The sequence below is a fragment of the Arachis ipaensis genome, chromosome B6, assembly GCF_059453495.1.
Source record: "Arachis ipaensis isolate K30076 ecotype BB chromosome B6, ASM5945349v1, whole genome shotgun sequence".
NCBI classification, from domain to species: domain Eukaryota; kingdom Viridiplantae; phylum Streptophyta; class Magnoliopsida; order Fabales; family Fabaceae; genus Arachis; species Arachis ipaensis.
The window spans coordinates 83398125-83412976 of NC_142441.1; positions in this window are offsets into that span (position 1 = coordinate 83398125).

Consider the following 14852-nt stretch of genomic DNA (forward strand, 5'->3'; position numbering starts at 1 on the left):
AATGCAAATAAAGAACAACTAAGGACACGAAACATAAAAACTTTGAAAATCAAAGATATTAATTTCAAAAATTTTAAAGGAAAATACTCAAAGACACCAAACTTAAGAATTTTGAAATCAAAGACTCTAATTTTAGAAAAGAAAACAAAAGAAACTTAAAGGCTCAAGATGACTCAAAAAGGACACCAAGGCTAAATGATACTATCTTTGAAATTTTTTTTTTTTGAAAAAAAGCAAGAAAGTTCAAAACTTTAACAAGAAAAAGAACAAAGACACAAACAAAAAGATAAAGATCAATAAGAAAATAAAGTTTTTTGAAAATTTTTTTATTTTTTTTTGAAAAAGGAAAAGAAAAGACTCAAAAAAAATTAAAAAGTACCTCATCTAAGCAACAAAATAATCTGGTTGTTTGTCAAATCTGAACAATCCCTGGCAACGACGCCAAAAACTTGGTGCACGAAACTGGCTCCGCAGAATTCGCACAGATAGACCTACAAGTATACCGGGTCGTCCAAGTAATACCTGAGGTGAGTCAGGGTCGATCCCACGAGGATTGTTGTTTTGAGCAAGCAGTGAACACCTTGTAGATCTTAGTCAGGCGGAATTAAAAGATGAGTGTTATTGGAAAGCGCATAAAATAAATAAAGATAGAAATATCGGATTGATTTGTGAAAACAATGATGGACGAATAGTTAAGGCTTCGGAGATGCTTTGTCTTTCCGGATTAACTTTTCTTACTGTCTATCTCAATAGCTTTATGATTTATTCAACGGCAGCTGTAAGTGATTAACTCATGTCCTCTCATCAAGTTAACCTACGCTACTATAGCAATCTATCACGTTGAGATGACTCATGTCCTCTCATCAAGCCACCTCTAGGTTTCTCACTATAGCAGAAGATGAAGCTCTAAGCACACCACTCCCCTTCGCGATCCTACTCAAAGTTCCACAGACAAGGCAGATCTTCCGGATCAGAGAGGGTTGCTTCTCTGACTCTAGTCTTAGCGCCACAGAAACCTCACGAACCCATAGACAACGGGATTATATGTCACATATCCAAAGTTGCTAAGATGCTCTATACGAATCTGCAATGCAAACTCTAGCTTTAGTTCAACACTATCCGGGCCAGGAATCACACGGAACCCCAGTAGAACAAGAATGATTGTCACGGTTCACTCTCATTCATGAGATGAAGAACGAGAATGCATAAGAGAATAGAATCAGAATTGTATTAAAAATAGAACAGTAATATTATTAATCCATGAAACTTAGCAGAGCACCTAACCCTAACTTAGGAGGTTAGTGACTCCTTGGTGCACGAAATTACAATCACACTTTTGCAACTCCGCACAACTAACCAGCAAGTGCACTGGGTCGTCCAAGTAATACCTTACGTGAGTAAGGGTCGATCCCACGGAGATTGTCGGCTTGAAGCAAGCTATGGTTATCTTGTAACTCTTAGTCAGGATATTAATAATTCTCAGATTTAATTGTAAAAAGTAAAAGAACATGAATAAATACTTGTTATGCAGTAAAGAAGAACAGGTTGAGGTTTTGAAGATGCTCTGTCCCCTGAATCTCTGCTTTCCTACTATCTTCTTTTTCACACACACAAGGCTCCTTCCATGGCAAGCTTTATGTTGGGCATCACCGTTGTCAATGGCTACTTCCCGTCCTCTCAATGAAAATGTTCTACGCACGCTGTCACCGCACAGCTAATCATCTGTCGGTTCTCGATCATGTTGGAATAGGATCCATTGATCCTTTTGCGTCAGTCACACACCCAACACTCGCGAGTTTGAAGCTCGTCACAGTCATCTCTTCCTAGATCCTACTCAGAATACCACGGACAAAGTTTAGACGTTCCGGATCTCAGGAATGGCCGCCAATAATTCTAGCCTATACCACGAAGGTTCTAATCTTAGATTAGAAACCCAAGAGATACACATTCAAGCTTGATTGCATGTAGAACAGAAGTGGTTGTCAGGCACGCGTTCATAGGTGAGAATGATGATGATTATCACGAATCATCACATTCATCAGGTTGAAGTGCGAATGAATATCTTAGAATAGAAGTAAGCATGATAGAATGGAAAACAGTAGTAATTGCATTAATTCATCGAAACACAGCAGAGCTCCTCACCCCCAACAATGGGGTTTAGAGACTCATGCCGTAGAAGATACAATATGAAACGTGTAGAATGTCATGAGGTACAAGATGAATTACTAAAAGTAGCTTTTATAGTAAACTAGTGACCTAGGGTTACAGAAAATGAGTAAGCTACGGTGTTTAGTGTAAAAATCCACTCCCGGGGCCCACTTGGTGTGTGATTGGGCTGAGCATCGAAGCTTTCATGTGTAGAGACTTTTCTTGGAGTTAAACGCCAATTTTTGTGCCAGTTTGGGCGTTAAACGCCAGAATTCTTAAGCTGATGTGGAACGCCGGTTTGGGCCATCAAATCTTGGGTAAAGTATAGACTATTATATATTGCTGGAAAGCCCAGGATGTCTACTTTCCAACGCAATTGAGAGCGCGTCAATTGCAGGGAGGTCAGAATCTAGAAAATCCACTTTGAGTGCAGGGAGGTCAGAATCCAACAGCATCTGCAGTCCTTTTTCAGCCTCTGAATCAGATTTTTGCTCAGGTCCCTCAATTTCAGCCAGAAAATACCTGAAATCAAAGAAAACACACAAACTCATAGTAAAGTCCAGAAAAGTGAATTTTAAATAAAAACTAATAAAAATATAATAAAAACTAACTAAAATCTATTGAAAACATACTAAAAATAATGCCAAAAGGCATATAAATTATCCGCTCATCACAACACCAAACTTAAATTGTTGCTTGTCCCCAAGCAACTGAAAATCAAATAGGATAAAAAGAAGAGAATATACAATGAATTCCAAAAACATCTATAAAGATCAGTCTTAATTAGATGAGCGGGGCTATTAGCTTTTTGCTTCTGAACAGTTTTGGCATCTCACTTTTTCCTTTGAAGTTCAGAATGATTGGCATCTATAGGAACTCAGAATTCAGATAGTGTTATTGATTCTCCTAGTTAAGTGTGTTGATTCTTGAACACAGCTACTTTATGAGTCTTGGCTGTGACCCAAAGCATTTTGTTTTCCAGTATTACCACCGGATACATAAATGCCACAGAAACATAACTGGGTGAACCTTTTCAGATTGTGACTCAGCTTTGCTAGAGTCCCCAATTAGAGGTGTCCAGAGCTCTTAAGCACACTCTTTTTTTTTTTTTGCTTTGGACCACGACTTTAACCGCTTAGTCTCAAGTTTTCACTTGACACCTTCACGCCACAAGCACATGGTTAGGGACAGCTTGGTTTAGCCGCTTAGGCCATGATTTTATTCCTGAGGGCCCTCCTATCCACTGATGCTCAAAGCCTTGGATCCTTTTTGCTTTTCCTTTCTTTTTCTTCTTCTTTTTTTTCCGCATATCATCCTCTCTCTTTTTTTTTTCTATTCACTGCTTTTTCTTGCTTCAAGAATCAATTTTTTGATTTTTCAGATTATCAATAACACTTCTCCTTTTTCATCATTCTTTCAAGAGCCAACAATTTTAACATTTATAAACAACAAATTCAAACATATGCACTATTCAAGCATTCATTCAGAAAATAAGAGTATTGCCACCACATCAAAATAATTAAACTATTTTAAAATTTGAAATTCATGTACTTCTTTTTCTTTTTCAATTAAAAACACTTTTTATTTAAGAAAGGTGATGGATTCATAGGACATTCATAGCTTTAAAACATAAACTTTAAATTTTATTAATCATGGAATGACAATAAGACTCAAAAATAAATATAAGAGCAAACTATTAATAATAGGAGACAGAAAAGTAAAAAAAAAACAGAAAAATAAATGACTCTTAAAATAGACTCTTAATAATAAAGGTTATCACAGAGTTAGGACTCAACAACCTTGATTTTGAGAAGTGGATGCTCCCTCAATCTGTGGGGTGCTTGGTCCTTCAAGGGAGAGCTTCTGGCGCTTCATCTCCTGTAGCTCACGCCCCTGCTTCTCCTGTTCCTTCAGCAGTTTGCAGAGCATGTAGTTTTGATTCTGCTGTTCTTCCTTAAGTTGTTCCATAGCTTCTTGCAGCTTGGTAACAGATGCTTCTAGTCGGGTCCAGTAGTCAATTTCAGGAATCTCTGGGAGGAACTCCTGCGCCTGATGGTAAAAATTTGGAAAAACGAATTTCCAAAACACCTAAAACACACCGGCAAGTATATCGGGTCGCATCAAGTAGTAAAACTCACTTAGATGAGGTCGATCCCATAGGGATTGATGGATCAAGCAACTTTAGTAGGTGATTAGTTTAGTCAAGCTAACATTGATGATTTGAGTGAAAAGTGACCAACAGAAGTTTAAATGACATGAAATTTAAAGTTGGAGAAAGTAAAATTGCATGAAACTTAAATTGCAAGAAAAGTAAATTGGCAAAATCTTAAATGACAAGAAAAGTGAATTGCAGCAAAGTGTAAAGGGGAATTGGGTGCAGGGAATTAAAGAAAGCAATAAATCAAAGCTTAGAACTCTTGCAGGAAGCTTAAATTGCTGGAAAGTTAACTGAAAGCAATGTAAATAGAGAAGCAAAATTGCAGTGAATCAGAATTTAGAGCAATTGCAGAGGAATTTAAAACTGTGCAGGAAATGTAAATGAGAATTGCAGCAAGCTTAATGTAAATTGAATTGAGGAACCAAACAGAAAGTGAAATGCAGCTCAGTTGCAATAGCTAAAGGAAAGTTGAAGATCTCAGGGGTTGGATGAGACTAGAGAACAAGTCTAGATCTCAATTCCTTCCTTGATCCAACAAAGGATAATTGCAGAAGAAAATAGAGAAGAAAGCATTAAAGACAATTTAGATCCAGATCACAATTTCTTCAAATTATGCAGCAAGTAAACAGAGAGAATTCTCAAGATGAGATTGAAACAGAATTTTTTCAATTCTCAACCCGAGATTCAAAACAAAAATGAAAACTAAGAGAGAGCTCTCTGTTCCAGCCTTTAGTGCTCTCTAATGGAGCTCGCCTCCTCCTTGTGAAATGAAACTAATGCCTTTATATAGGCTTTTACAAAATGAAAATGAAATTGAAATTAACGACAAATTACAATTAAATGAAATTCCTATTTTATCTATCTCTAGTTCCTTTGAGTGATGATAATGGGCTTTGCTTGCTTTGGATTTGGGTTGAAGATGGCCTCTGTTGATTGCTCTTGGTGTTGGAAAGAAACCCACTTGTGAATCGGGCTATGAACTATTTAAGCTTGAGTCAAAGTTTGAGGCAAACTTTTACTCAAACTTTTTTTAGCAGATTGCCCCTTTGTGCTGCCATCCACGTTTGGCTCAAAGTTTGAGGTCAAACTTGAGCTCAAACGTGGCTCCTCCCTTGCATCTTTTTTTGGCCAATGTTTGGCCCAACGTTTGAGGCAAACGTTGGCGCAAACGTGGCTCAATTAAACCTTCAATCAGGGACTCTTCTTCATGCTTAAATGGCGCCAATGTTTGACCTCAAGTTTGAGGCAAACGTTGGCGCAAGCTTTTTGGCCTCCTGGGTGAAATTTTTCAAGCCAACGTTTGACCTCAAGTTTGAGGCAAATGTTGGCGCAAGCTTTTGGCTTCCCTGGTACATATGTTATGCCAACGTTTGCCTCCAAGTTTGAGGCAAACTTGGATGCAAACGTTGGCTTCCTCCAGGCCCTTTTTTTTTCTTTCGTTCATTGGCATTTAAATGCATGCTTTGAATAATGCTTTGCTTAATGCATGCATGCTTTACCGTGAAGCTTTCTTTTATCAATTCATGTATGTATGTATAATGCTGTTAACGACTTGGCCTAAATTTAAACCATGCATTCATTTCTAATTAGCATTAAATGCTTTATGCATGCATGGCCGTGGCATTCATTCATTAAATGAATAAGCCAATGAATATATAATGCCAATTACTTTATATTAATGCGTGAAGCTTGATTGGCATTTATTAAATGCAAGTATGCTTTAATGAATGAATAAGGCATTACTAAATGCCACGGTTTCATGGTCATGGGCTACGCTTTTAAAAGCGTGCCCAAAATTCCTCTTTTCTTCTTTTTAGCTTATTTTGTGCCCTTTTGCTTCTTTTTCTTCTTATTTCCTACAAAATTTATCAAATCAAAAGATCAAGGAAATATACCAATTAAGTACAAGAGCATTCAATATTTAAGCACAAATCATCAATTTCTTGTATGAAAAAGCATAGAAAAACATGACATGGTGACATGTCATCAGCGCCCTCCTTTTTATGGAGTTGTCTTGCACCTGTCCTTCCATTGACTTCTTGGTGATTGGGTGTTCGATTGGGATGAATTCATCTACTCCCATCTTCACCCCAGCATCTTTACATAGCAGAGAAATTAAGCTTCGGTAGGCCAGTTTGGCTTCAGTGGAGTTCTTGTTTGCAATTGTGTTAATCTCACAAGAAATCAGATGATGAATCTCCACTTCTTTTCCAAGCATAATACAATGAATCATCACTGCTCTTTTGACAGTGACCTCAGAGCGGTTGCTAGTGGGCAATATAGAATGCCCAATGAAGTCTAACCAGCCTCTTGCAACTGGTTTGAGATCTCCCCTCTTGAGTTGGTTTGGGACACCTTTTGAATTGGTTATCCACTTAGTTCCAGGGAGGCATATGTCCTCTAGAACTTGATCCAACCCCTTATCTACTCTCACCATTCTCCTATTAAAGGATTCTGGATCATCTTGTAGTTGAGGCAATTTGAAGACCTATCTTATTTTGTCCAGATGGAAGTAAATAAGCCTTCCTCTGACCATGGTTTGGTAGGTATGAAAGGCGGTTCCAGTTATTCTCTGCTTATCTGTTAGCCACAGATTTGAGTAGAATTCCTGAACCACGTTTCTTCCAACCTTTGTTTCAGGATTAGCTAGAATTTCCCATCCTCTGTTTCGAATTTGCTCTTGAATCTCCGGATATTCATCTTCTTTCAGATTGAATTTAACTTCCGGGATCACTGACCTCAAACCCATTATTTTGTGGTAATGGTCTGCATGTTCTTTGGTTAGGAACCTCTCTTGATTCCAAAGACTCTTTGGAATATTCTCTTTCTTGCCTCTTGATTTGGTTTGCTTTCCCTTAGGTGCCATGATCTTGATGAGTCTTAGCTCAGTGATCACGGAAAAACACACCAAACTTAGAGGTTTGCTTGCCCTCAAGCAAAAGAAAGGAAAGGGGAGAGAGAGGAGAAGAGGAAAATTCGAATGGTGGAGAGGAGGGGATGGCCGAATGTGTATTTATAAGAGGAGGAGAGGGATTTCGAAAATTTTGAAAGAGATATGCCATAGAGATATGATTGATGGAAGAAAATAAAATCATGATATGAAAAAGATGAGATTTTCAATTGAAAAAGATATAAAGAGGTTAAATCTGATAATTTGGTTATGCATCTAAGAAATAAGAGATGATATGATGGGTTTGAAAAGATTTGAAAAGAAATTGAAAAGATACTTGAGTTTTTGAAGAAGATTTGGGAAGGATTTGAAAGAAAATTGAAAAAGAGATTTAGAGAATTGTTGAATTTTTGAAAATTGAGGGTGAATAATGAAAGTTTGAAACATGTTTATGCAGAAAATTATGAGTTAAAACATGAAAATTTGAAAAAAAATTTGAATTGGAAAGAAAATCTCCTCCCCCTGCCTTTTTGGCATTAAACGCCCAGAATGGTATCCATTATGGGCGTTTAACGCCCAGCCAGGTACCCTGGCTGGCGTTAAACGCCAGAAACCCCTTTATCGCTGGGCGTTTTGCTGAACGCCCAGGATACTGCAATTCTGGCATTAAACGCCCAGAATGGTACCAATTCTGGCGTTTAACACCCAAAATGGTACCTTTACTGGCATTAAACGCCCAGAATGGTACCCATTCTGGCGTTTAATGCCCAAAATGCCCTTTACTGGCGTTTTCTTATCAGCAAGCTCCTTTTCTCTGCTTTTTGCACTGAATCCTTCTGTAACGCTGTGAATTCCTTCAATTTTGATGATTAACCTTAAAAGAAAGTGTATATCAAATTTCTGCAAGTATTATTTAAAACTAATAACCTGCTAACGGCTGGGTTGCCTCCCAGCAAGCGCTTCTTTTTTGTTTTTAGCTGGACCTTTAATGAGCTTCATTCAAGCCTCAGTTTTGAGCATTCTTGCTCAAAATTGCTTTCAAGATAATGTTTGATTCTTTGTCCATTAACAATGAACTTTTTGTCAGAATCAATATCTTGAAGCTCAACATATCCATATGGTGACACTCTTGTAATCACATATGGTCCCTTCCACCGGGATTTTAATTTCTCGGGGAATAATCTGAGCCTAGAGTTGAACACCAGAACTTTTTGTCCTGGCTCAAAGACTCTGGATGACAATTTCTTGTCATGCCACTTTTTTTCTTTTTCCTTATAAATTTTTGCATTTTCAAAAGCATTAAGTCTGAACTCCTCTAGATCATTTAGCTGGAGCAATATTTTCTCACCAGCTAACTTAGCATCCAGGTTTAGGAATCTGGTTGCCCAGTAGGCTTTATGTTCCAGTTCCACAGGCAGATGACAGGCTTTGCCATACACAAGCTGGTATGGAGAGGTTCCTATAGGAGTCTTGAATGCTATTCTGTATGCCCACAGAGCATCATCCAAGCTCTTTGCCCAATCTTTTCTACGGGCAATTACAGTCCATTCCAGGATTCATTTTAGCTCTCTATTAGAGACTTCAGCCTGCCCATTTGTCTGTGGATGATATGGAATTGCTACTTTGTGGCTAATTCCATATCGGACCATGGCAGAGTAAAGCTGTTTATTGCAGAAATGGGTGCCCCCATCACTGATTAGTACTCTAGGAACACCAAATCTGCTAAAAATATGTTTCTGGAAGAACTTCAGTACAATCTTGGTATCATTAGTGGGTGTGGCAATTGCCTCTACCCATTTAGATACGTAGTCTACTGCCACCAGAATGTAAGTGTTTGAGTATGATGGTGGGAAAGGACCCATGAAGTCAATACCCCATACATCAAACAACTCAATCTCTAAGATCCCTTGTTGAGGCATGGCGTAACCATGAGGTAAGTTACAAGCTCTTGAGCAACTGTCACAGTTACGCACAAACTCTCGGGCATCTCTATAGAGAGTAGGCCAGTAGAAGCCACATTGGAGGACTTTAGTGGCTGTGCGCTCACTTTCGAAGTGTCCTCCATACTGTGATCCATGGCAATGCCACAGGATCTTCTGTGCCTCCTCTCTAGGGACGCATTTGCAGATCATTCCGTCTGCACATCTCTTAAAGAGATATGGTTCATCCCACAAGTAGTACTTTGCATCAGAAATTAGTTTTTTCTTTTGCACCCTGCTGTACTCCTGGGGTATGAACCTCACAGCTTTATAATTTGCAATGTCTGCAAACCATGGTGCTTCCTGAATGACAAAGATTTGCTCATCTGGAAAGGTCTCAGAGATCTCTGTAGAAGGGAGGGACGCTCCAGCTACTGGTTCTATCCGGGACAGGTGATCAGCTACCTGGTTCTCTGTTCCTTTTCTGTCTCTTATTTCTATATCAAACTCTTGTAGAAGCAACACCCATCTTATGAGCCTGGGTTTTGAATCCTGCTTTGTGAGTAAATATTTAAGAGCAGCATGGTCAGTGTACACAATCACTTTTGATCCTACTAAATAGGATCTAAACTTGTCAATGGCATAAACCACTGCTAGCAGCTCTTTTTCTGTGGTTGTGTAATTCTTCTGTGCATCATTTAGAACACGACTAGCATAGTAAATGACGTGCAGAAGCTTGTTATGCCTTTGTACCAACACTGCACCAATGGCATGGTCACTGGCATCACACATTAATTCAAATGGTAATGTCCAGTCAGGTGCAGAGATGACTGATGCTGTGACCAGCTTGACTTTTAGGGTTTCAAACGCCTGCAGACACTCTGTGTCAAACACAAATGGCGTGTCAGTAGCTAGCAGGTTGCTTAGAGGTTTTGCAATTTTTGAAAAATCCTTTATGAACCTCCTATAGAATCCTGCATGCCCCAGAAAGCTTCTGATTGCCTTAACATTGGCAGGTGGTGGTAATTTTTCAATCACCTTTACCTTGGCTTGATCCACCTCTATTCCCTTTCTTGAAATTTTGTGCCCAAGGACAATTCCTTCAGTCACCATAAAGTGACATTTTTCCCAGTTTAAGACCAGGTTAGTCTCTTGGCACCTTTTCAGGACAAGTGCTAGATGATCAAGACAGGAGCTGAATGAGTCTCCAAATACTGAGAAGTCATCCATGAAGACTTCCAAGAACTTCTCTACCATATCAGAGAAGATAGAGAGCATGCACCTCTGAAAGGTTGCAGGTGCATTGCACAGACCAAAAGACATTCTTCTGTAAGAAAATACTCCAGATGGACATGTGAATGCTGTTTTCTCTTGGTCTTGAGGATCCACTGCAATTTGGTTGTAGCCTGAATAGCCATCCAAAAAGTAGTAGTATTTATGGCCTGCTAGTCTCTCTAGCATCTGGTCTATGAATGGTAAAGGAAAATGATCCTTTTTGGTGGCTGTATTGAGCCTTCTGTAGTCAATACACATACGCCACCCTGTAACTGTTCTTGTGGGAACCAGTTCATTCTTTTCATTATGAACTACTGTCATGCCTCCCTTCTTGGGGACAACTTGGACAGGGCTCACCCAGGGGCTATCAGAAATAGGATAAATAATCCCAGCCTCTAGTAACTTAGTGACCTCTTTCTGCACCACCTCCTTCATGGCTGGATTTAGCCGCCTCTGTGGTTGAACCACTGCCTTAGCATCATCCTCCAATAGGATCTTATGCATGCATCTTGCTGGGCTAATGCCTTTAAGATCAGTTATGGACCACCCAAGAGCTGTCTTGTGTGTCCTTAGCACTTGAATTAGTGCTTTCTCTTCTTGTGGATTTAAAGCAGAGCTTATGATCACTGGAAAAGTGTCACCCTCTCCCAGAAATGTATATTTCAGGGATGGTGGTAGTGGTTTGAGCTCGGGTTTAGGAGGTTTCTCCTCTTCCTGAGGGATTTTTGGAGGTTCTTTTATTTCCTCTGGTTCCTCCAGATCAGGCTGAACATCTTTAAAGATGTCCTCTAGCTCTGATTCAAGACTCTCAGTCATATTGATCTCTTCCACCAAAGAGTCAATAATATCAGTGTTCATGCCGTCATTTGATGTGTCTGGATGCTACATAGTAATGACAAGTCATCTTAGCCTAGTTTCACTAGCCTTTTTCTTTTGTTTTCAATTGAATTATGCACTTTCTTGAGCCAAAAGCAAGCCAATTGGGTAAATTTTCATGTTTTCTTTGATTTAATCAACCATGTATGAATTCATGCTATTTCATGAGGTTTTATGCTATAATTGTCATATATTATGAAAGAATGAATATCTCATGATTTTGAGCATAGCTTTGATGTGTTTGGTTGATTGATGATAGGTGAAGAAAGCTTGGAGAAAGGTTGATGCAAGAAGGAATGGCTAGGAGCAATGACTTGAGTCTTGAATTAATTATGAACCAGGAAGCAAAAGCTGGAGCAAAAGTTAGCCCCTAACTTTTTGGCTAACTTTTGGGCAAAAGTTGGAGCAAAAGTTAGCCCCTAACTTTTTGGCTAACTTTTGGCATGAAAAACACTCCCTGGATGCACCAAAAGTTTGCGCCAACGTTAGCCCCTAAATTTTTGGCTAACGTTGGCGCTTGAAAAACTCCCTGGGCTAGCAAAAGTTTGCGCCAACGTTAGCCCCTAACTTTCTGGCTAACGTTGGCGCCATGAATAACTAAGGGGAGGCCAACGTTGGAGCAAAAGTTAGACCCCTAACTTTTGCCCCAACGTTGGTATCAGCAAAACAAGGGTGCTGATGTGAAAAGTTGGAGCAAAAGTTAGACCCTAACTTTTACTCCAACTTTTACTCAAGCTTTCATGATTCCAACCCGGTTCAATTCGGTTCTTCTCCAAACTCCAAGAGCAATCAACCAAGGCCTCTCTCAACCCAATTCCACCAAGAGCAAAGGCCCAATTGAAGGCTTGAAGACCATTTGAAGAAAGTGTATAAATAGATTAGAATTTAAGTTTTAAGGGAGCTTCCCTTTGAGTTTTCGGAGAGCTTTTCTTTTCTGGTTTGATTGAGAGCTCACTTTTATTTTTCTGAGCATTGTTGTTTTAATTCAAGAGAATTTGGGAGGAGAATTGATCTCTCTTCTTCCTTGTTCTTGCCCAGCACTCTTTACTTTTCTTGTCTTGGATTTTGGGTGGAGAATTGAAGAAATTCTGTTTCAATCTCACCTTGGAATCTTGTTTAATTTTCTGATTAATTGAATTTCAGTTTCGGTTAATTGTTCTTCATCTACTTTCTTTGCAATTTACAATTTCCTTTGCAATTGTTCTTGTTGGATCTAGGAAGGCATTGAGATCTAGACTTGGTTTTCTAGTCTCTTGGGTCCTGAGATCCGGATCCCATTCCCTGTTTACCGTTTTCATGCTCATTTACAATTCTGTTTCTAGATCTGATTCAATCCAAGTGTTCTTCTATTCCTCTGCTTGTTGAATTTTAATTTCCCTTGTTTAATTCCTGCAAATCCAACTCCCAATTCCCTTTACAATTCAAGCCATTTACATTTCTTACACTTTAAGATTCTGCAATTTACATTTCTTGTGTTCTAAGTTTCTGCCATTTAATTTCTTGTTCTTTAAGATTCAGCACTTTAAATTTCAGCTCTCTTTAATTTCATGCCAATTGCCCATTCCCTTTACTTTCTATGCAATTTAAATTCTGCAAATCACAAATTTCTCAACCAAATCTTGATTCGCTTGACTAAATCAACCACCAAACTAAAATTGCTCAATCCTTCAATCCCTGTGGGATCGACCTCACTCCCGTGAGTTATTATTACTTGATGCGACCCGGTGCACTTGCCAGTTAGATTTGGGTGTCTTGGAGAGATTCGTTTCTCTGCAAAAATATCCCATCACATAGCTTTGACAGCATTTAACTTGAACTCATCCTCATTGCTCCTCCATTTCCAGCACTACAAAGTCAGTGGGAAAGGCAAATGGCCCAACCTTGACAATCATGTCCTCAATTATACCTGATGGATATTTAATGGAGCCATTAGCAAGTTGAAGACATATCCGGGTTGGTTTGACTTCTTTAGTCAACCCAAGCTTTCTGATAGTAGATGCAGGTATTAGGTTGATACTTGCTCCAAGGTCACATAGAGCTGTCTTAGTACAAGCACCCTCTAATGTGCATAGTATCATAAAGCTTCCTGGATCTTGAAGCTTTTCTGGTAAGCTTTTCAAAATGACTGCACTGCATTCTTCTGTGAGAAACACTTTTTCAGTTTCTTTCTAATCCTTCTTATGACTTAAGATCTCTTTCATCAACTTAGCATAAGAGGGTATTTGCTCAAGTGCCTCTGCAAATGGGATCTTTATCTCAAGAGTCCTGAGATAGTCTGCAAAGCGGGCAAATTATTTATCCTGTTCCGCTTGGCGGAGTTTCTGAGGATAAGGCATCTTGGCCATATACTCTTCAACCTTAGTTGCTGCAGGTTTATTCCCTACAGAAGTGGTTGGAGAAGCCTTCATAGAGGGGTTACTGTCAGCACTTGTAGGTGTCTGATCTCTCATTGGCGTTTGAATGCCAGGATTGGGTGCAGGATGGGCATTTAACGCCAACTTTTCTCCCTTTTCTGGGCTCTTGCTGTCCTCAGAGGGATTTTGGGAAGTGGTTTGATAATCCTCTGTCATTTGTTCTTTTCTTGACTTTTTGCTACTTTGAACTGAATTATTCAATGTCTTCCCGCTCCTTAGTTGAACAGCTTGGCATTCTTCTGTTATCTGTTTAGATAGCTGTTGTCTTGTCTGATTTAATTGTGCTTCTATATTCTTGTTAGCATTTTTAGTGTCTTGGAGCATCTCCTTGAATTCTGCTAATTGTTTTGTCATTAGAAGTAATTGCTGATTTAGTTCAATAATCTGTTCTTGAGGATTATGATCAGTAGTTGTTACCATAGCTTCTTTTTCTTTGGAGGGCTCATTGCTTGAGTACAGATGTTGATTTCTAGCAATAGTATCTATGAGTTCTTGAGTCTCTTCAATTGTCTTTCTCATGTGTATAGATCCACCAGCTGAGTGGTCTAGAGACATTTGAGCTCTTTCTGAGCCCATAGTAGAAGATGTCTAACTGTACCCACTCTAAAAACATTTCAGAGGGGTATTTCCTTAGCATCCCTCTATACCTCTCCCAGGCATTATAAAGGGATTTATGATCCTCTTGTTTAAAGCCTTGGATGTCCAGCCTTAGCTGTGTCATCCTTTTTGGAGGGTAAAATTGATTCAGGAATTTGTCTGATAACTGTCTCTAGGTTTTTATGCTTGCTGTGGGTTGGTTATTTAACCACCTCTTAGCTTGATCTTTTACAGCAAATGGAAACAGTAATAATCTGTAGACATCCTGATCCACTTCTTTATCACGTACTGTGTCAGCAATTTGTAAAAATTGTGCCAGAAACTCAGTAGGTTCTTCCTGTGGAAGACCGGAATACTGGCAATTTTACTGCACCATGATAACGAGATGAGGATTTAGCTCAAAACTGCTTGCTTTGATGGGAGGTATACAGATGCTACTCCCATATGCAGCTATAATGGGGTTGGCATATGACCCTAGAGTCCTTCTGGACTGTTCATTTCCACTTATGTCCATGATAGAGAAAAGAGAATTGATATGAATTGTAAATAGATTATATATATAAAGTAACCGAAAT